The following is a 22,277-nucleotide window of genomic DNA, read 5'->3' as shown; positions in this document are numbered from 1 at the left end:
AGCAAACTAGATGAATGGAGGTCTTGTTTACTTTTGTAAATCCTGGAACAGAATGGAATATTATCCAAGATACATTATTATCTGATATTTTTGTTTTCCTCCTAAAGTAGAGGATGTCACATGCTCTTACTGGATTTAATTTAGTGCTTTATAGACAAACCTTTTCAAGAAAGTATCTGAGAAGTATTTGTTTTAAAAGCCTCAACTGCTGTGTATGTTGCTTTTTGTTAACATTCTTGTGGATGTCTGAAATGATAAAAACTTCAATACCCAATCTGAAAAACTATTTTGGTTCTAGTCTCTGAGCCTTTCCTGTCCATTTCCTACTACATCTGCCTGTGTGGCGACTTTTAAAATCTGGTACTTTGCACAAATACTGGTATATATTAAATCTTGTAATCATCTACAGGCAAAAGTTTTAAAGGTGCAAATAACAGAAGGTGCTTGGTGGCACAGGGTGTTTCTTGTCCAGAGTTAAGGCAGTGGCTCAGGAAGCTCCATTGTACAGTTATTAGACTCAGACAATGACAATTCTCTGTCCTTGTTTAAGCACCGCTCAGGATTCCCTTAGAGCAATTGGTGAGTCAGGGGGCATTTCAAATATAATAAAACATGATGCTTAAATTTGAAGACTGATGCTGTAACTCGTGCAACTCTTATTTCTTCTCTTACGTTTTAGAATTGTATCAAAATAAGGTGGTGTCCCATCAGTTTGATGCATAAGACTCAATGAATAAGGATCAGGGTTGTACCCAAAGCATAAAAACTTGTTCATCATCTGTGACTGAAAGATAAAAAAAGTCTTGGACTAAAATGCCAAACAGAAATTTGAATTTTTTTTAAAAAAAGAATTTTCATAAAATTGCTACTGTCAAGAGGTAGATTCTGTTTAGAAGCTCACTGTGTCTTCTGCATCTCAGTAAGAGTTGGTTCAGGGCTCTAACAGAGCTGAGAACATCAGGATAGCATGAGGAAGACAAGTAAGCTTTCTACCATGAGCTTGACATTCATAAAACCAACAGCTAACCCTGTCTTCAAGTACGCATTTTGCTTCCCCCAGCCATCAGCTACATTTCACTTGAGAACATTTTTAATTGCTAGTTTAGGAATGGTTCGTTGAATTTCCCATGTTAAAATTTCTCAAGGTATGGTTTGGTTTCTGCTTGAGTGTTTGCAGTTGTGTACTTGTTTGTATAAATATACTCAGTACTAGTAAAGTCAGTTTGTGAGCAGTTCTTCTCTAGTGGTTTTTTGGGGTTTGGTCTGTAAACGAGTCCTGTGGTGGTTTACTCTTGTAAGGAAAGTTAAAGCGTAGTGTTTCCCTCCATGGATATATTGTCCCAAACTGAAAGCCAGGTGAGAGGAACTTGCCATTGGTCTCAGTGGGAGAGTAGCCTCTTGGGAAAGGGGGCAGCAAAGAGCAGCTTCATTGAGAATGGGCAGTATTTTCCAAAGCCTTAATACGGTTAAATCGGTACTTCTTCTGCCAGTAGTGGATCCACAAAATTTTACTATAAGTTGTGGATTTAAATCTTCAAACAAGGAAATCAATGTTTGTTCGGGGTCTTCTTAGTATCAATGAGAACAAAGTCCCTCAAATATTCTTCCCTCTCAATTAAAAACAATAAAAATGTCCACATCCCCTATTGAATTCATCTGCTTACAGGTAAGCATCCAGGTTTACCACTTAACTAAGAGTCTCAGTAGCTTTCTACATACCATGAAAATATTAATGCAATTGGTACTGTTTTAAAGACATCAAAGTTTTGAAAGTACGTGGATACATTTCATCTTCTTGGGGATAGTCAATTAAAAAATGAACAGGGCATAATCACAGAACAGTAGGGGTTGGAAGGGACCTCTGCAGATCATCTAGTCCAACCCCCCTGCTAAAGCAGGTTCACCTACAGCAGGTTGCACAGGACCACGTCCAGACGGGTTTTAAATATCTCTAGAGAAGGACACTCCACAACCTCCCTGGGCAGCCTGTCCCAGTGCTCTGTCACCCTCAGAGTAAAGAAGTTCCTCCTCATGTTCAAGAAGAACGAAACTTCCTGTGTGCCTGTTGCCCCTTGTCCTGTCGCTGGGCACCACTGAAAAGAGCCTGGCCCCATCCTCTTGACACCCACCCTTTAGATAGTGTCATCTTATCATCTTTATAAATATCTAATGCTTTAGATATTTATAAGTATTGATAAGGTCCCTTCTCAGTCTTCTCTTCTCCAGGCTAAAGAGCTCCAGGTCTCTCAGCCTCTCCTCATAGGAGAGATGCTCCAGTCCCCAAATATCTTAGTAGCCCTCCACTGGACTCTCCCCAATAGTTCTTTGTCCCTCTTGAACTGGGGGGCCAAGACCTGGGCACAGCACTCCAGATGCGGCCTCACCAGGGCAGAGTAGAGGGGGAGGACAACCTCCCTTGACCTGCTGGCCACACTCTTCTTAAGGCACCCCAGGCTACCATTGGCCTTCTTGGCCACAAGGGCACATTGCTGGCTCATGGTCAACTTGCTGTCCACCAGGACTCCCAGGTCCTTCTCCGCAGAGCTGCTCTCCAGCAGGTCGACCCCCAGCCTGTCCTGGTGCGTGGGGTTATTCCTCCCCAGGTGCAGGACCCTGTACTTGTCCCTGTTGAACCTCATTAGGTTCCTCCCCGCCCAGCTCTCCAGCCTGTCCAGGTCTCGCTGAACGGCAGCACAGCCCTCTGGGGTGTCAGCCACTCCTCCCAGTTTTGTGTCATCAGCAAACTTGCTGAGGGTGCACTCTGTCCCTTCACCCAGGTCATTGATGAATACGTTGAATAAGGCCGGACCCAGTCCTGACCCCTGGGGAACACCACTAGTCACAGGCCTCCAACTAAGCACCACTGATCACAGCCCTCTGAGCTCTGTCCTTCAGCCAGTTCTCAGTTCACCTCACTGTCCATTTGTCTATCCCACACTTCCTAACCTTACCTATGAGGATGTGGTGCGACACAGTGTCAAAAGCCTTGCTGAAGTAGAGGTAGACAATATCCACTGCTCTCCCCTCGTCCACCCAGACAGTCATGCCATCACAGAAGGCTGTCAGGTTGGTCAGGCATGATTTGCCCTTGGTGAATCCATGCTGACTACTCCTGATAATCTTCCTTCACATGCTGAGAGATAACAGCCAGAATGAGATGTTCCATCACCTTTCCAAGGGTGGAGGTGAGGCTGACTAGCCTGTAGTTTCCTAGGTCCTCCTTCTTGCCCTTAATCTTAAGAAATTTACCTTGGTCTTGCTCAGGTTATAGTTGTTCCTTGTACCAGAAGGAGGACAAAAGTTTTTTTAATAAAATTTAAATACTATGGTTGCAAATCATGTCATTGGTTCTTTCTTTGCTTTTATTACATATCCCTTCAGTGCACATTTCTAATGAATAATCCCACCTTGCTAAGGACCTAAACCTGCAAGTTATAGGATAACGTCTGAAAAGACTTCTTACTCAGTACTTGGCAGGATTGAGTCCCATTTTTAATGGATCAGTTCAGATAAACTTGCAAAGTTTGAATGCTTATCGGAACTCCTTTATTCAGGGAATTGGGTAAGAAACAGGTTTTCTTGCAAATTCAGTGTTATTCCCAGTTTCTGTTACATCAGCCCACACTAAAGAAGACATCCTGCACCATTTATGCTTCTGTTATCTCTGAAAACATAATTGAATGCAATGTGCATCATTAGTGAAGAACAACTCTTACATATCTACTGTTAAGCCTCTTCTATCAATCAACCCATTTTTTTCAAGTATATGTCTATTTAGGGTTATTAATTTTGCAATGTAAATGCTAACTGTCAGTGGTCTGCAAAAAAAGTGCAGGGAAAATACAAGCAAGGTGATTACAATTTCTGTCTCCCAGTTGGAGGGGTTTGGTTTCAAACACTGCTGTGCGGGTGGGTGGCTTGGCAGCGTACAAGGAACAGAGATCACAGCAGCCGCTGGAGAGGCAGGGACAAGCAGGTGAGGAGAGGGGAGAGCCAAGTGCACGAGGTGGATTTGACCACTGGCTGAATAGAGGCCTTTTCTGTGGCCAAATTCTTGACTAGTCACTTATTCCAACTCTGTTGCTCTTACCGTCTTCCACTAGTTGTGTAAAACATGAATGTTCTGTTAAAATTACAAGGTGTCTGACAAAACCCAGAAATGATCAGATCATTGGGGTTTTATTTGTTTTTTTTTCCCCCAATCTTAGTCAAACCAACTACTATGACAGCACTTTGTCAGAAATTACACAGCTGTGTAACCAACATGAAGGTGCCTCAGAACGCGGTCATTGACATTTATTCCGTCACAGCAACCCCTGCCTCTGACGGTCCCTTCCCAGTCCCTGTTACCAGCCTGCCAGCCCTGTGCTGCAGTTTGCCCCAGCCAGCCCTCAGCGATACCGATTTAAGGGTTTACAATACTGTGCTGGAAACTGAGGCAAAGTCATTGAGGTAACCTCAGTTAAAAAAACAAACAAACCAACCACCCAACCACCCCCCTGCCAAAAAAAAAAAAACCAACAACAACAAACCCCCAAACTTCCAGAGGGAAGTGAAAGCCACTTCCAGAAAACTTTTATGGTAATTATTCACATGCAATACTGTGTAGCACACCAAAAAATATTTAAGAATAACATAATTTTAATACAAATTTAAATGCCAGAACAGATGATACAGCGATTGTAGTATTGGGTAGCATACTGAATTCATTTAAAACCATTCTTTTTGATAAATCCTACATGATTGCTGGCTGCTGCTGTGAAGAATCTGGAGATTATTCTGTACGGAGGTCCAACCTGTTCATACCAGTGCCTCAGGAACTGGTTGACTGGTGCACAATTCAGTAGGATGATTGCATCCTGTGAGGTTGACTGGAGATTGCTATCACAGGAATAAAAACCAAGTTAAAAATTACAAAAACCTGGAACCTCTAAAAGCTTGTGAGCCATAGAAATGACCTACTACTAACTCCTTGCAACCTCTAAGTAATTGTCAATTTGATTGTCAGTCAGTCAGATTTAAGTTGAGAGAGTTGGACAAATGCCGTTGGTCTTTATTACAAGCTCTTTTTTTGTGTGCTCTTCCTGCACTGATGCAGCAGCTGTTGCTGGGAGTCAAAACCCTGATCCACACACAAAGAGGAATAACTCTTTTTTTCAAGATAACACTTTTGAATGATGTGTTACCTGTGTGCACATCTTTTTCCTAGTGGTGCATGGTCAAAAAGGAGCACAATTCTGCACACATAGCAAGGCTAAAAATGAAACAGCATCTACCAAATGATACAATTGGTAGATTATATAGGAAAATAACCCACACTTTTCTTTCATTCTAAAGAAAACCCTTACCAGGGTTTTCTCATCTGATTACTGTTCATGCACATCTTTTTTTTTCCATGTACTGTGTTTTTCAAATCATGTCATTAGGGAAGAACTTGTGTCTTATAACATATATTAGTTCAGAAGCATGAAGATTGTCTTATTGAACCAATCACTCCCTCTTAAGCCCAGCTTTGAAATGTTTCCATTACTCTCATTCAGAAGTGCAGGAGTCATAAAATCACAGAATGGTTTTGGGTTTGAAGGGACCTTAAAGATCATCTACTTCCAACCCCCCTGCCACAGGCAGGGACACCTTCCACCAGACCAGGTTGCTCCAAGCCCCATCCAGCCTGGCCTTGAACACTGCCAGGGAGGGGGCAGCCACAGCTTCTCTGGGCAACCTCTTCCAGTGTCTCACCACCCTCACAGGAAAGAACATCTTAATACCTAATCTAGATCTCCCCTCTTTCAGTTTGAAACCATTACTCCTCGTCCTATCACCACACTCCCTGACCAAGAGTCCCTCCCCACCTTCCCTGCAGGCCCCCTTTAAGCACTGGAAGGCCTCTCTAAGGTCTCCCTGGAGCCTTCTCGTCTCCAGGCTGAACAACCCCAACTCTCTCAGCCTGTCCTCATAGGGGAGGTGCTCCAGCCCCCTGGTCATCTTTGTGGCTAGACTCTGGACCCACTTGAGCAGCTCCATGTCTTTCTTGTGCTGGGGGATGCAGAGCTGGACACAGCACTGCAGGTGGGATCTGAGCAGAGCAGGGTAGAGGGGGGAATCACCTCCCTGGACCTGCTGGCCACGCTTCTCTTGATGCAGCCCAGGATGCGACTTACTTTCGCCAGTCATAGCTAAGATGTCAATTCAGGGAAGTGTTTAAAGTAACAATAAATAAACAATAAATATCATAAGGGTTAAAGATTGAAAATTAAACTTTTAACTACCTTCTGCTTGCTTTGCAGCCTTAATACGTGGGCTATGATTCCTGCTCTACATTAACATTCTGAAAGTTTTTCACCATGCACATGTAATTGTTTGTATTAGAAGCTTAACTGTTGTATGCAAAATTAGAATCATGCCTATGGGTATTTAAAATGGAAGAATAATACCAGCTAATGACTTCAGTGTAACTTGTAAAATTACATCAGGGAGAGTATTTCAGATTTTGCAGATTGGCCAAATTTATATTGATGAGAAATGTATAAGATTTAGCTCAGTAAAATTTAATGAAACCAAGCATATATTGAGGAAATGAAAGCGTACAGGCTTATTTGTTGCAATCTGTGGAAATTGGTTAACTTTTTATTTGAGAGAGAAATGAAGTTCTGCTTTATGGAAATTTCTGATTATTCTTCCAAGACTTTGTTTCTTCTTTTGACGTAAGCAGTTATATGGTCTTGCAGATAGGAGTCTTTAGCAAACTAAATTTATCGAACTACTGGAGAGAGTCCAGTGGAGGGCTACTGAGATGATGAGGGGACTGGAGCATCTCTCCTATGAGGAGAGGCTGAGAGACCTGGGGCTCTTTAGCCTGGAGAAGAGAAGACTGAGAGGGGACCTTATAAATGCTTATAAATATCTAAAGAGTGGGTGTCAAGAGGATGGGGCCAGGCTCTTCAGTGGTGCCCAGCGACAGGACAAGGGACAACAGGCACAAACTGGAGCACAGGACGTTCCACTTGAACATGAGGAAAAACTTTACTCTGAGGGTGACAGAGCACTGGGACAGGCTGCCCAGGGAGGCTGTGGGGTCTCCTTCCCTGGAGATATTCAAAACCCACCTGGACACGGTCCTGTGCAACCTGCTGTAGGTGAACCTGCTTCAAGAGGGGGGTTGGACTAGGTGATCTCCGGAGGTCTCTTCCAACCCCTACTGTTCTGTGATTCTGTGAACTTGCTGTTTCTTCACAAACATATTTATTTACCAGGAGTACACAGAGGCATATTCCTTTGCAGAAAGATCAGAGTTGTTTTGAAATACAGAAGGAAACCAGAAGAGTTTCTGTTCAAAGTTCCACGAGTATTATAGAAAAATGCTCCATCACTTTTCTGGCGGTTTCAACTTTGTAACATCCTCTTCTGCTGAAAGATGCACACACCTACTCTAAAGAATACCCAGCTCATTACTGTGGGTAATGTCAGTAGCCTTTAGCATTCAGGTCCTGGCAAAATTCATTTGCATTCATCATCTGTCTTGCCACGTGAGCTATGATTTGTATCGTAGGTTTTGTTTTAATTACTGCAAGAAATACGACTGCTTCTCAGTTTTATCCTCAATATATGGTGTAACTGCATCCTCCAATTTCAGCAAAGTTTTGCTTAATCTAAACTGTCGGGTGCTATAAATAACTTCCTGCTGTGAAAGGTATGAGATAGAGCATTTTGGATCTTTATATTAATTGCAAAGCACCGAGAGGTTCAAGATGAAAATAGGATGAGTATTTTGGACTTTCTAGTCATGATATGGAATTTGTAAAGATTAAAATATAATTAGTTAGTTAATTAAGTAAGTAGTTAGTTTGTTTATTTATTTGTTAGTTAATAGAATTAGTTGGAGAACTTACAGTAAAATACTGGACACTTGAAAAGTGTTAAGAGAGAGATGCAGATTCAAATACACCCATGCTTTAACGAACCAGATACAACTTTAAGGCAATCAGTGGATGCATGGAATAAATCTCATCTTTAAAGTTGGACAGTTTATTCAGAGACTGAACCAAATTAAGAGCGTGTGTGTATGTTCTACTAGCATGGAAATAGTATAGTGAATGAACAAAAACAGAAGCCTAATAGCGTTATCCGTAGAACATCTGAAAGGAAGTAGAACAGAACAACATGTTTTAACCAAACAGCTCACAAAGCAGTCCTCTGATATATCAAATCTAATTAGGACAGAATCCAACAATTACAACAGATATTTAGTTGTAAAGAGATACCCAGCAATGTTTTGTCTTATCTCTTAAGCAGATCCTTAAAGGCTTCCTGTCATATTTCTTCATGACTTCTTTTCAGGAAAATCTATTACCCTTTCCTCGGGAGGGGATTGAGACCTACCAGAACAATTCATTTGGCCTACTCCCAGCCACCCTGTCTTGGAGATACAATCAGGGAATAATAACAGCCTGCATGAATAGTTCTTGCCATAGCAGTCTGCTCTGATGGTTGCCTTTCCTCACTCTCCTCATCATGCTGCACAACTTAGGTTCAAAATTTTGATCCAATCAAATCTGTTGCACATGTGCAGACCAACTTCTGAATGTGGCAGGGAAGTCATCACAGCATAAGGAGTTTTGCCACAGCAGCAAGTTTTTGTACTGCTGGCATAGCGTAGTCTCAGGTTCCCAAGGAAAAGATAGAAATTGTCTGTAACAGTTAATGTAGGGAGAAGAAGAGCTGGCACCATACGAGAAGTTTCTCAAAGTCTTTCTGTCAACACCATCTTTTGCTCTGATATGATTTTGCGTATGACAGTGGCCTGATAGTCTGGGGCACGGTCCTTAAACAAACCAGCAGTAACTCTTTTTACAGTTAAAGTCTGGATAGAGTAGTCCTCCAGCTGCTTATTGGGACAGTCTTTCTTTCCTGTACATAGGAGAAATGGGCAGGGGGGATAGAGGTAATTAGCTAGCCTGTATCCTAGACTGATGCCTAAAGGTATCTGTTTATTTGTACACACAGATAGCAGTATTTTAAAAATAACTTCAGCTGAACCTATTCTCATGCTCTTAGTTGGCACTTGTTCCTTTGTCCATTCTTGGCCTTCCTCCACAGCCTTCTAATGGAAATCACTGCACAGTTCTCATTCTCCACTCAGCCTTTGGACTTCTAGCTCAATTTTTTCACTCTTTTTGGGGGAAATGTCTGTGCTCCACAGGTATGTTTTTCTGAGCTTCCTCCTTGTCACGTTGTAAAATTGATGCAAAGCGTGTCCTACCGTTTTTCTAAGCAGAGGGAGAAACTGTATAATCTCTCCACAACAGATGCTTCATTGCCACTTGACCTGTCTGCAGTCCACTGTTATTAAGTCCTATCTATAGGTAATCTCACTTACTAATGAAAAGTGTTTTGGTCTAGAAAAAGGCAGATAATGTCTATGTGTTTTTCATGTGGGTTTTTGACCTCACTTTATTTCAATTTATTCTTCAATAACGAAGCAACTGAATGTAATAGTTAAAAATCAGTTCATTTCTGAAATCAAGAGAACTTCATCCAAGCTCAAAATCCTGACAGTCAGTTCTAACATTTGCAAGTACACACTGAAGAAAAATGTTTTGACATCTAGGCTGTCAGATAATCTGTCAGTAACAGTTACATCATTCAGGGAGAGAAATGATAACTTCCAGAGTAATTTATTGGGAAAATAATACATTTACTGCAGTGAAATACCCTACTGGATGCTAGAAAAGTTACTTAGCTTCTTTGCAGGCAAAGTAGTTGGCTTCAGAACATGGGTTATTCTCTTGTGACAAAAACACAGAAAAAGAAATACTTGCCAAACATCATCAAGAAAGCATACGTACCTGAAAAGAGCAGTATGTTCACATACGTTTAGGAAGCATTAGGAACCTCACGCTGAAGAATGTAATGCACAGAGGAAAGAGGAGTGCTCAGAATCATAGTCCTTACAGAAGAGGCTCATGGGGCACAAAGGTTCATACACCAAATGCTTGACCTGGAATAATTTTTAAAAGCTAGGGAAGTTCTTAGCACTGGTGTGCTATGCCTGGAAAAACGGCACTGTCTTTGGGCAGAGGTGTTTCCTGGCATGATGCAATAACTGCTCTATAGAGCTTTTACAGCTGTGGGTTTTACATCTTGAAGCTTTGCTTCACTGACATTTTTCATTTTTCTTTGTCTGTTAAAAAGTCATTTTGTTTCTATAGAGAAATGTCTGAGCATTATGTGTAATGATGGTAGTAATCATTTCCAGAGTGCTCTGAGGACTAAAGCCCAGGTTTTGTCAGCTTGCGTACTGCTGTTAGATGGTATCAGTCTGGAGCTACATAGTGTGTCTGCTTTTAATCCAACATAATTTGTGTCCCGTACTGATTTATTGATAACATTTAAGTAATAATTGTGGCTTCTTGGAAAGAAAATAAGGGATTTTCTTCATGCATTTTATCATGTAATTAACAAATAGTACATTTGTTACCCTGCTCATTGGCAATGATGACAATAAAAGTCATGATTTTGCAAGAATAAGCCAGACCAGGTCATATAGGAGGATTGGCATCTTTAAAGATTATTCGGCACTTAAAGAAAGGTGTTTGTACCGTAGGCAATCTAAGCTTTCAGATTCTTCTTAACTCTGCCCCTGCCTAATTAGTCAACCAAGTCTCATTGGAATTTACTTTTCCCTTGATGGTTAATGCTACTAGCAGTGCTCCATCAAACTGCTTCTTCCAGAGTCTTTTTTTCAGTGTTTTTCCTGATGCAGGAGATGTTTTCCCTTCTCAGATAAGCTAAGCCGTTAGATTCAGTTGATGAAATTTACTCTGAGCTTCATGTGTTCTGAGTCACTTGCTAGAAATTACAAAATAAAATGTGTAAGACGTGATCTTAGATTGTTACACCTTACCACTTCTACAGCAACCTTTTATTCTGTTGTCATCTTTAGTGGAAAGCCAACCTAAGAAATTATTGCGGAACTTCCTTGTTTTATTATTTTAATTTATCTTCAGTGAAACTAAAAAATTAAAAACTCTTGCCATATTCATCTTTCTTTATCCTCTTTATTTGTTCTTCTGTATTTCTTCTTCTTTTTCTGAGGCAAAACAGAAGAGGGGGAAAGAGAAGGCTGAGGGTGAAAGGAGGAAAGGAAAGAGTAAAAGAAAAGCAAAACCAAGGAGAAAATTTTTTTAAAAAGTGTTTGTACTTTTTCATGGAAACTTTTAACTTGAAAAAATATCGTATTTAAAGGGTTTGCAGTTATTCCATATGGAATTACAGTAGTTTTGTCTTTTTTTAAAAAATCTCTACCATTTCTAATGTAAATCAGCGTAGCTCCACCAAGGTCAATTGAGGACAAGTTACGCAAACCTTAGCCACTGTATTATCCCATACTTAATATGTTTTAAAATACTTCATCCGAGTTGACAAGATGTGCATATGGTATCTGAGTTACCAGACTGAAGGGCTGTAGCCTTTAGCCTTCCCCTCTGTTGCCTCACTGTCATATTTCACTCACAGTCTTACTGCTTCAGACTTAGATTATCAGCCCTTTTTTGTCCATAAAGCGCCCAGCATATTAAAATGTTTTGTATGAATTATAATCATAAGAAAAATGAGCCTATTTCAACTAAAAAAATTTACTTTTTTTACAAAATCATAGCCAATTTTAAAAACAAGCTGCTTAAGCTTTTTGAAATACATTTCAGATGTAGACATGATTTATGTGCAGTCAGTTATTTCCATATATATCAAAAACCCCAACAAGTTTCTATCTCGCATTTCATAAATCAGATTTTTCTGTATACAAAGCACATGTCAGAAATTAGTGTCTAAAAAAACATGCCAGTTGGCTTCTCCATGTGGCAACTCGTAAACAAAAATATTTGGGGACTGCGCATTTGTGACATGATGACATGTAATGCAATATTCAAACACCAGTTATTTGGAAGTGTTCTGTTCCTCTACAATGAAAATAAAATGATAAATCCTGCTTGCATTGCTGTATCACAGTTCATCAGGTGGAATTTTCCAAATTCAGGCGATACTGTTGTTTTTTTCCAAATAGGTGTACTGAGAGGTTAAATATTTTATTAGTGACCTATCTTTGCTTCAGAGTGATATGTCCAAACTGATGTGGTGTTTTGTGCGTTTATCTTTAAGACATTTGGATTTTTTTTTCACCCCATATTAATTGTGTTTTGATCAGAGACAAATTCTGATTGTACTGAAATCAGTGAAACATTTTCCACTAACTTCAGTGGGATCAGGAATCCTCTGTCAGAGGACAGAGGAAGAATTCTGCTGCCTGCTGAAGCTGATCTAAAACCGTGCTGCTGCCAAAAGGGGAAGTCACGTTCTTGCTTCCACTGGGGGCCATATTTCTGGTTGCATCTTTCATGCAGGCCTAGCGATCATGTGGCTGTGCAGAAAGCAAGATCAGCTTGCTGATCCGCCTGAAGAGTATCACAGGAAAGAAGAAAAATGATTCATTTTGTGATAATTGCTAGGGCAAACAGTGTAAGCTATTGTTCACATAGTACAGATTCCAAGCTCTGAATCAGCATCCATGAGATTTAAATTCAGTACAGTAAGAATGGAGAACACAAAATGCACTACTGCTGCTACGGTGGTTTATTTTTTGAAAACCAACAGAAACAGGCCAGGTCTTGTGGAGAAGATGTAAAGGCACATTATTACATTTTTTCCAATATAAATGCAGCTGGAAAAGGCTAAAGAAAGTCATGTTTAAAGCATAAAAGGTTGAGCAGGGTACAGGAAGAAAATTAGAATGGACTAAGATGGTTGTTATCTGACTGAATGGCTATTTAAATAAGCAGCGCAGCACAGAAGCTTTCAAGCAGGGTTGAGGATCATCAAGAGGCCTAACAATTAGTACATCATAAAGTACAGTGCACGAAAGTAATTTAAAAATCCCAAGCATTTTTATTATTATTTAGTCAATGATGTAAATTCTTTTAACATTTTATCCAATTTTTGTTTGTGGTCAAGCCTGCAAATACATTAAACTTTTATAGAATACTCTATAAAATTATGTCTTGTTGTTCTTTTGCTACTACATCTAGTAAAATAGTTTCATGTTTCTGTTTACATGTCTTGTTATTTTTTGCACCACATCCATTTTTGTGAAAACAGAAATACCAAATAAGAAAAAAACAATCAATGAACTGTGCAAAAGGTGAGTAGCTTCCTCATGTGGTGACCGGGGGGGGGGGGGAAAGCTGGTTTTATTCCAGTAAATCAAAGTAATCACATGAATATCTGAACCTCATACCCTTAATTAGCTTTTGTAGGTTTCAAAATCTCACTGTTACTTTCAGCCAAACATAAACTAATAGTGGTTCTAAACACTTACAGCTTAATTAATTAAAACAGAGTAAGTTCTTTCTTCTATCTCAGCTAAGTGATAAAAAACAGACTTTATAGGGTGAAGGCCAGTCTTAGGATTCTGATGTCCCTGAAAGTTCTTTATTTCAATAATTTTAATAAATTCTTTTATTGTTTTCTTCATACTGTATTAACACACTCTTTGGTGTTTTTTCTTTATAGTGGATGTCTATAATCCCAAATTACATTTCTGTCTAAGGGGTTTTTTTGTGTAGTTGAAGTGTTCTTTTGCTTCTTTTTTAAGTCTATGTTCCTGCTGTCTTTCTGTGGACATTTTGTAGTTCATACTTACTTGTTTAATTGATAAATAGTTTTGCGTATAATTTCGTACTCCCAGTTATGCATCCTTTGCCTGGCTAGTTTTGTAATCATTTCAAAAGAAGAAAACAAACTTGAAAAACTCAGTAAACCCATCCAGTTACATGGCTACTGAATAGAGAAACAGGAGATTAGTCAGTGAAGCGAACATGGCAAATAAAATATAATTGGGACTTCAGTGGAACGTTTGACAATGTGTCATTCAGTTTTATGAACCAGTAAAGGCTACCTGGAATGCAAGCCCTCTCCTAAGCCAAGGATGAGGATACATGCCTCAGGCTGGCGGGAATGCTGGGTGACATGGAGCACTGTTATGTCCGATTTTGGCAATGTAATCAAGAACAGCTCCATAATCAAGAACAGGGGAGGGACAAACCTGGCTGACTGAAATGCTGAATGAAACCTGGAAGCGGCATCGGTCAAGTACGTACAGCAAAAGATCCATGCGGTTTTGAATAGCAGAGATACGGCGCACAAGAGCAACGTGTACTGCCTTCTTTTCACAAGACTTTTACCATCATATTTGAAACTGATTTCAGTGTCATCTCGATAGCAGAAAAATAAGTAAGGGATCTACAACAACCAGAAAACTGACAGGGAGATTAGAAGTTACGATTTAAACAGCAAGATGTAAAAAATCCCAAAGAGATGAAAATGTCACTGACTATTCTCATTAACAGTCTTTCGAGGAGAGGAGCGGAGTTAGTACACTCCCTAAGGTTTGGATCCCAAGGTTTGATGTTACGTGTTTACAGTTTCAGAGACTAAAATTGTTAGCAAAAAAGGGAATATTGACCAAGTTTATTGTGCTTCCTGGTTATCCCATTCCCAAAATTTGCCAGATGATTATGTGAACTTCTAAGACAGGTTTAAATATTCACAATTGATATACAATTGAAATATACAAGCTGAGGATGCCCTACAGCATCAAGAAGGGAAGTAGAGGGCAACTCATTAAATAAAATTAAAGAAAATAAAACAAAAATAAATGACATTTCAAAATATAAGATTCTGGCTAATTATTGTCAAACATTTAGTTACTGACATATACATGGCAGCATAAATCATTGCCTTGAACGTTTAAAACTAGATTGGAAAAGACATGGAAAAATCAGTGATTGATTCTGTACTGGCTGGATGTATTAGGATGACTAATAAAATAGGTTTTTAATATCTAAAATCTGTACTGCATCCAGGAAATTGAAACTGCATATACATGCATGCAAGGGATACCAGAATTTGACCCTGTAATTGGTAAAATCCAATTACTTCAATTTTGCAAGACAATCCCAAAGTATTCTATGCTGCATGAGAATGAAGACTATAAATAAGTAATGTATTTATTTTTAAATAAATGGGAAAGAGTAAATTTTCCCATATTCCTAAATGCTCATAAATCATTGTGATTTACTGTGTCAGTCTTATTTTTCAGTTCTGCCATCCATTTCAGTTCAGTTTAAAAGCTGCACATACAGAGAGACTGATGGCAAGATTTTCAATCTCTGGAAATTTTCAGGAGGCTGAGCTTACCCCTTTACCTACAGGAAGAAGTGGCAGCACTTTTAATTAAGCATTGTCCCAATCAAAACTGCATTCTGTCACGGTCTATGTGATATAGCTATACCTTTGTACAAAGAGGTGTATTGAGGATTCCCTGGAAGTAAAGCAAGTAACAGGGGTCAGTAGTAATATTTTATGTAGTTTTGTTGCTGCGGAGGTGGGTAGCGTAGCTGGTTGTAAGAAGGGACCAAGAAGCACACAAAACCAGTCACGGGTTAGTATTTCTGCTGACCAGAGTGCTAGGAGTCAATAGGGCAGACCAGAGCAGAATTTCAGCTTTATAGTGTGTTTTCTATAAAAAGCTCCTTTTGATGTCTCTCTCAGTTTCATTCTGCTCATTTTTCATATCAAAGCTAAAACTTTCTTTCCCTACAATTCCTCCATTTCACATCAGTTTGCAGCAGAGTGAATTAACTCTTCCAAACCAGGAGTCAATAACCTCTTGCTTCAGGAGGTGCCTAATCACTGTGATGAATTGTCCTAAAAAAATCAGACACCTTTACAGATGACATTTTCCTTTGCAGTAAGTGGAAGATGGGTTTAGCAAACAGCTGCGTTCCGCAACAGCCAGGATTAGTCATCTTATTCTTACATCAAGCATAAAATAGTTATTTTATATGAGGAATTATGAAAGAGCCAAATAATTCTCGATTATTGATCTATTTGTCTGCTGGGAGGTTGAGAGTGAAAAATCTTTTGCTCTGTTGTTCTTAATTCAGATGCCATTAGTGTAGAGGTTACTCTAGGATCACTATGAAAGAAATTGATATAATGCCCACAGTGCTGCAAAAAATGTTTCTTTTCCAAATAAAAATAAATTGAAGTTAACAGAAAAAAACGTGGTGTTTGGTAACTTAGAAACCACAATGTTTTATAGTAGCAAGATCAATCAAAAGCTGCTATAAAACATGGCTTAAGACCTTGTAGAATGGTACTTAATACGTTAGAATTAAACAGCCTAACTACAGTGTAATCAGTAATTATTGCCCCTGTCTTCTAAAGGATGTATTTGCATTTGTTTCCTTTGACTATCGTCATAAACAATAGACTACCTCAATTTTATGTGTGATATAAATATACTTTTTCTGATTTCACAATAATTGCCTGCAGTTGTTTAATTTGTCACTGTGTTTGAGATCTTTCTTCATTTACACTTCCAAAGTCCTATAGACTTGACCTAACAGTAACATATTGTGTAACTATGAAAATTAGTGCAGGGTATGATGCAGTAAATAGCATTTGCAATAAAAAGTGGAACATAATTTGCCCTTATTTATAGCCAAGTAATCGAGAGTGCTTTGTAGTAATTTCTACAGTATGGTTTTCTATATTTAGAAAAACAACTATGTAACTTTTATAATGATGAATAAGAAACTGCAGAAAACCTCCAGCTCAGTGTAGGTGTTTACAGCTTTTTGCCTCTCTCCTCATTTACATGGTGCCAGTTTGCATAATGGACGAGCCACTTTCCAGCACGCACCTTTCAGAGGTGCCCAGCTGAAGCCCTTGAATGCACCTGCCTCCCTGGATCACATCACGCTCCCGTTACATCGCCGTTCTTCCTCCGCTACTGTGCTGCGCTGCCTGTTTTAATTTTTTTCACCTGAAGAGCAGAAACAATTTAGCTTTCTAATTTTACTACTTTCTTAAAGAATTCATCATGTTTCTCTTTATGGTTGAGCAGTTCTAAACGTCAGTTTGAAACCAGGCCAGAAGGTGTTTTGGCCTGATTGGCATGGCCGGCCGTAGGGTCCTGTGCTTCATTTCCCAACCAGCTCTACGCTTACGGCCCTTCGTCAGGTAGCTTTCTGTGAGGGGCACGCAGAAAACCAAATAAAGTTTGTTCAGTGTAACTTAGAAGCACTTTGTTTTCAAAATCCCCCTTTATTGGTGCATAGGTCCGTATTTAAAACCAGTAACGGGAAGGGAGGGACTGCTGAGTAACGGTCGCAGCTGGCCAGGAGAGCCTTTCCCAAAGCCAGTGTGCGTGCAGGTCTGTGCCCTGGGGGCTGTGCAAATTTGGGAGCGAAAAGGAGAAGTAGGACTGAATTCATGCCTCACATCAAAGGGGGAAGAAGCGCACCAGGCTGCTAGGCCCAGAAGGGAGGGCAACTCACTAGATAATCCTAGAGGCACCTCAAAAAGTGGGGCTTGGGACTTGTGGGTAAAAGAGAGGGTAGAGACTTCTGGGAGGCAGAAATGTGAGCAGGTACAATGATTTGTGTTGGAGAAAAGGGCTAGACAGACCACACAGACACGTGTGTGGGTTTTGTGTGTGTTTGGGGTGTCTTTCTCTAAGTGCTCTGGATATCTCAGATAGTCAAAGAGAGAAGAGAGGACTTAAAAGCCATCTCAGGCTGCTGGAGGTACCTTCTGAAACCAAATGTTCACACCTTTCAGTTTCTCCACCACAGACCTTTATTTACATAACTACGACGGACAACCTGCAGTCTCTGCAAACTGTGCTTCCTTCTACCACCTGCTTTGAGCAGTCCCCTGCATGGAAACTGCTTACGAGTTTTACCTATGTCCGCATGATCCCGAGTGTGAAATGGTGACCCTTGGTTTCTCTCTGAAGTTCAATGGTGCGCTTCCATTCCTTATTTCAATATTGTTATTGCTTGAGCAACTTTCATCAGTCTAGTGCTAGATACAGACCTCTACTGCACAGAAATCTCAGTATGAGTTAAAAATTTAAAGAGATTTTACGAAGTGCTATTCAAATTCTTTTGATGTCAGCATAAATTAATATGCAGAAGTGAAAAGGCATGATACTATATGTTAAACAGTGTTTGTACAAGACTGCCCTTTAGCGAACACAGTTACTCAGAGCAGACTGTCGCTGCTGTATGTGTAAGGTACCAAAGGACTTTTTAATGAACTTTATAGGAAAGAAATAAAAATTTCTGTCTCATTTTTTCTTTATTCTGTGGAAGATGCCATTTATTTTGTAAACAGAAAGCAGCTGTTTGCAGCACTAGACATTAAACTAGGAACCCTATCTGTTCTAGGACTGTTTAATAAGTTCACAATGTGAGTGCTAATGAATGAGTAGATTTTAACATGTGTCACATTTCACTGTAGAAACATCCTTATGTTTTGTCTACTGAGTTTATTTTTATCCTCACTTGACATTCCCAGTAGGCAAGGCCAAAAGTAAACTGGGCTAGCCAGTACTACCAATCCAGATAGATAGATTAAAAAAAGAAAGAGAACCCTGGGATAAGTCTGAGCCAGCTGAGAGGACAGAGGGATATCTGAAGCCAAAGCAGTGCTCCCCGGCTGGCAAGGATGAAGCACAGGATCACCTACCCCACCCCAAAAGTATGATGGAGCAATCAAGGTGGGCACTCATTGGAAACAAGCACAGTGAATTTCAGGCTGAGAAAGGGAGACATGGGAGCAAAAAACAAGGAGGGAGAGTGGGGATCAGTTTTTAGTCAGATTTTCTGGCCTCTTGCATTTGCCAGCCCTCCTGCTTGCCAACAGGGGAAGTCCCCTGTTCCCTCCTTCTTTATGCTCATTCCCAGCCTGGCTTTGTGCAGTGCGGCAGCCACGTTGTTCATTGAGGGACAAATTTAAATTCTTTGATCTCCGTAGCCTAACTTCACGTTTGCCAGGTAATTAAAACCAGACGAATATGCATGCACATGTTAAAATACAGCAACATATTTATAAGTGTAATTGAGCTGTGATTAATTCCTCGCATTTCATTACAAACTAATAAAAATCCATTACAGGGCAATGAATGGGTCCTGCTAGGAGCAGGCCCCTATCTCCTCTGTTCTGCATAACCTGTAGCCACCTACAACTTTGCAAAGCTTGGGCGAACGCTAACAGGATGACTTGGCAGTATTTCATATCTCCGTTGCACATGCAAAAGCAACAGTGCAAGCTGTAAGAACATTTAGCATCAGAATGCCAGCAGACCTTTTAAGTCTTACGTACACTTCTGCCTCTGTGGAGGATAACGGCATTTCTTCTGTTCCCGGGATAAAGAGAAACTTGCTTTCCTGTCCTTTCCTTCAAAACAGACACTACAGGGACAGAGGGATGTTATCTTCTTGCTAGTGGCACAAAGGCAGCATCTCAGATATGGATTACCTCAGAATTATCCTTCTTGACAAATAGGTTGTGAAACCATCGCTTAGTCTCTTGGCAGGTCCTAACCCTGCCTTCGCCCAAGGAACCCTAAGCAGCTGCTGCCTTCTCTCTACCACCAACTACAGGTACGCGTTTTCCTTTCCCTGTGTTACCCTGTGCATTTCAGGGTTTTTTAATCCATCTGGTGCAAGGTATGTAACTGCACAGAGCAAGCACAGTTAGAAGGCTTTATCTGCTACTTGTTCAGTTAGCTCCATTAAACTGAGAAGCCCCTGCCAGCTCTTCCACCAGAGCCACAACCCATCTGCGTGCAGCTCTAGCTAAGAAGCTCTTCTGAAATACCCCTTCTGTGCTAAATATACTGATTCCCTGATGGCATCCTGCACCATTTGCTCCTGCTCCCAAATTCATGCAATGGTAGCATCGAGTTTTGCTCCTCTAACATTTGGGGAGGCAGGGAAAGGCACAAGGAGGAAAAAAAAATGTATTTTTAGTTCCTTTTATTGCATTTCAGTATGATCGCTTTCTGTTTTCAAAGGAAATGTAACTGAAGCCCAATGTGGTTTTGGAGTAAGGAAAATGTTAGATATAAATTAACATTTTAAATCAGGGAAACGATTTGTGAATTAAAATACTTTCTTCTTGTGGCTTTGCAGAATCATCTTCCCTGTGCCTTCAGGGTAGCCAGAACAATTTTCAGGCCAAACCTATTTGAATTCTTGTTCTTCCCAAAGAAAACTAGTGGGTAGGTTTCAGTCCAGGAGCTAAACCAGCAATTTGCCCTAGGGTTTAGCTGCAGTTCACCTTTGGGGAGGCCAGCATCCCGTCCATCCTGCCATCTTCCACCAATAACAGGCACACAATGCCATGGAGCAGACCTAGGGATAGCGTTACACCGAAGTTGCTACAATACCCGCTTTCCCACTGATCATGCTGGAAACATAGTCTACAGCAAACACAACTTCATTCTCGTAAAGGAGCAAACAGCTGCTTTAGACTAACAACCCTGCAACAAGCTCAACGTTGCTTTTTTTTTTTTTTTCCTTAAAGTTGCTTGTCTTTTTGCCATGACACCAACTAAGGGAGAGGTTTCTGCTCTTTGGTTAGTTTAACAAATATAAACAACAACATAGTCACTTTCAGTCTTTTGGGCAACTGGAGCTAGTAATGTACCATATCAAGCCAAGCAAGGAAGGGCGATAAGATATGCCTGGTGAAAAAACAAAAAAAAAAGATAAAAACTGCTTCTCAGCCCTCCCTTCAAACCCCACCTCTGTCTGTCCTTATCTTTGTAACCTACAGCCTCCATAGGGTAGGGATCAATGGAATTTGTTCCCTTAGGTTCGGGTCGAGTTCGAGGGACTCCATTATTCATTGAACTCTAGAAAAGGGAATTATTTTCAGAGTAATTTCCGAAAGGGCCGAGTAATTTGAGTTGGTTTTGAATTACGAACCAGGGAAAAGTAGGTTGGAAGTGTCCAGGCTGTGAAAATGTTGGCTGGCTGCAGCCCACGCGTAGAGGCAGTGCTGCTCTGCCCTTGCTCATGCTCTGCTCACGCCACTGCCCGAGGGGCCCGACAAAACCCCAGAGACTGCCAATCCGAGACACAGGAATGGGGTTGTGTCTTTTCTTGATGCGTTTCCCTGCACTACACCCCTTTTTGGGGCAGAATGGCTTTCAGCTCTGATCCCTCCTGCGACCCGTGGGCAGCGCGGCAATGCGAGCTGCAGTGCTGGCATGAGGAAGGGCCGGGAAGCTCCAGCGAAGGGTGGGGAGCAAGCGGGTGCTCCAAGGGTGGGTCAGGCACCATGTGGGCTGGCTTCCCTGCTGGAAGCACAGCCTTGCGAGGCTGGGTCCCAGGTTCCTGGCCTTCTTTTCCTGGGAGCACGGAGACCTGTGGCTTCGGTGCTCTGGAGACAGAGGTTTGCAGTTAGATGTCTGTCGTTTTTTAAAGTTTATTGCACTGTACCATAATGAACCTGGATCAAACCCAATGCAAAGCCGGGAATACAACTTCCCATTCCTCAGTCAACAACCATGACAGAGTTCTTCATTCACACCACCTTTCAAACCCCATCCTACGATCATACCTCAAAAGTCAATGATCAGCAGAAGATATTTCTGCAGGCCACAAAACACGGAGCGGGAATTCCCACAAAGGAAAGGAATCCTTCAGAAAAAAATTATCGATTATTGTTTTGTTCATCTAAGGCATCTAGCTAGCCCTGATCACTATGGATTTGAGTTTTCAATTCTTTAAATTATTTATCCTCTTAAATTCTTTGTGAGATGTGTGGCAGATAAGGCATAGAGACCCCCACCTAATATGATGTAGGAGGTCTGAGACAAAATAACACCTGAACCCAAATCCCAGGCTGAGGCTTTGACCACCAGGCCAACTTCCTATATAATCTTGCTGGATTGTGGAGAAAAATAAACAGTTCATTTTGGGTATTATTTATAACCTAATGTCATTTATATAATATATGCACGGTTTATATAACATTTAAATTATATATATATGCATGTTTTCAAAGTGCATTAGTATAACACTTAGCATGACAGGTTGTCTCTCATTACAGAATTAGTATTTTCTACTTCTTCCCCCCTGTTCATTTCTTATTGCAACCCGCAAGAAAGCAGCTTCATCAGTATTATTTTGGCTGACATGCACCTATAAATGTGTAGCATTTATTTGCCATATTGCTGCTCACAAAAATGTTGCCACGCTGTTGCACTCCTTTGTTTAAAGTTCTCCTCTAAAAGGCTCTCTGCAAGGGATGTGTAGGAAGCTTTGCAGCAGGGAGGTTTGAAATTGTTTTTCTGAAAATTATTCTGAAAAGTCTGTCCTTTTCAAGGTCAAAATAGATGTGCAGCTATTTTTCTCTTTTCG

Source organism: Leptosomus discolor, chromosome 1 (genome assembly GCF_034619465.1).
Source record: "Leptosomus discolor isolate bLepDis1 chromosome 1, bLepDis1.hap2, whole genome shotgun sequence".
Lineage (NCBI taxonomy): Eukaryota > Metazoa > Chordata > Aves > Leptosomiformes > Leptosomidae > Leptosomus > Leptosomus discolor.
This window is presented reverse-complemented; position numbering follows the sequence as displayed.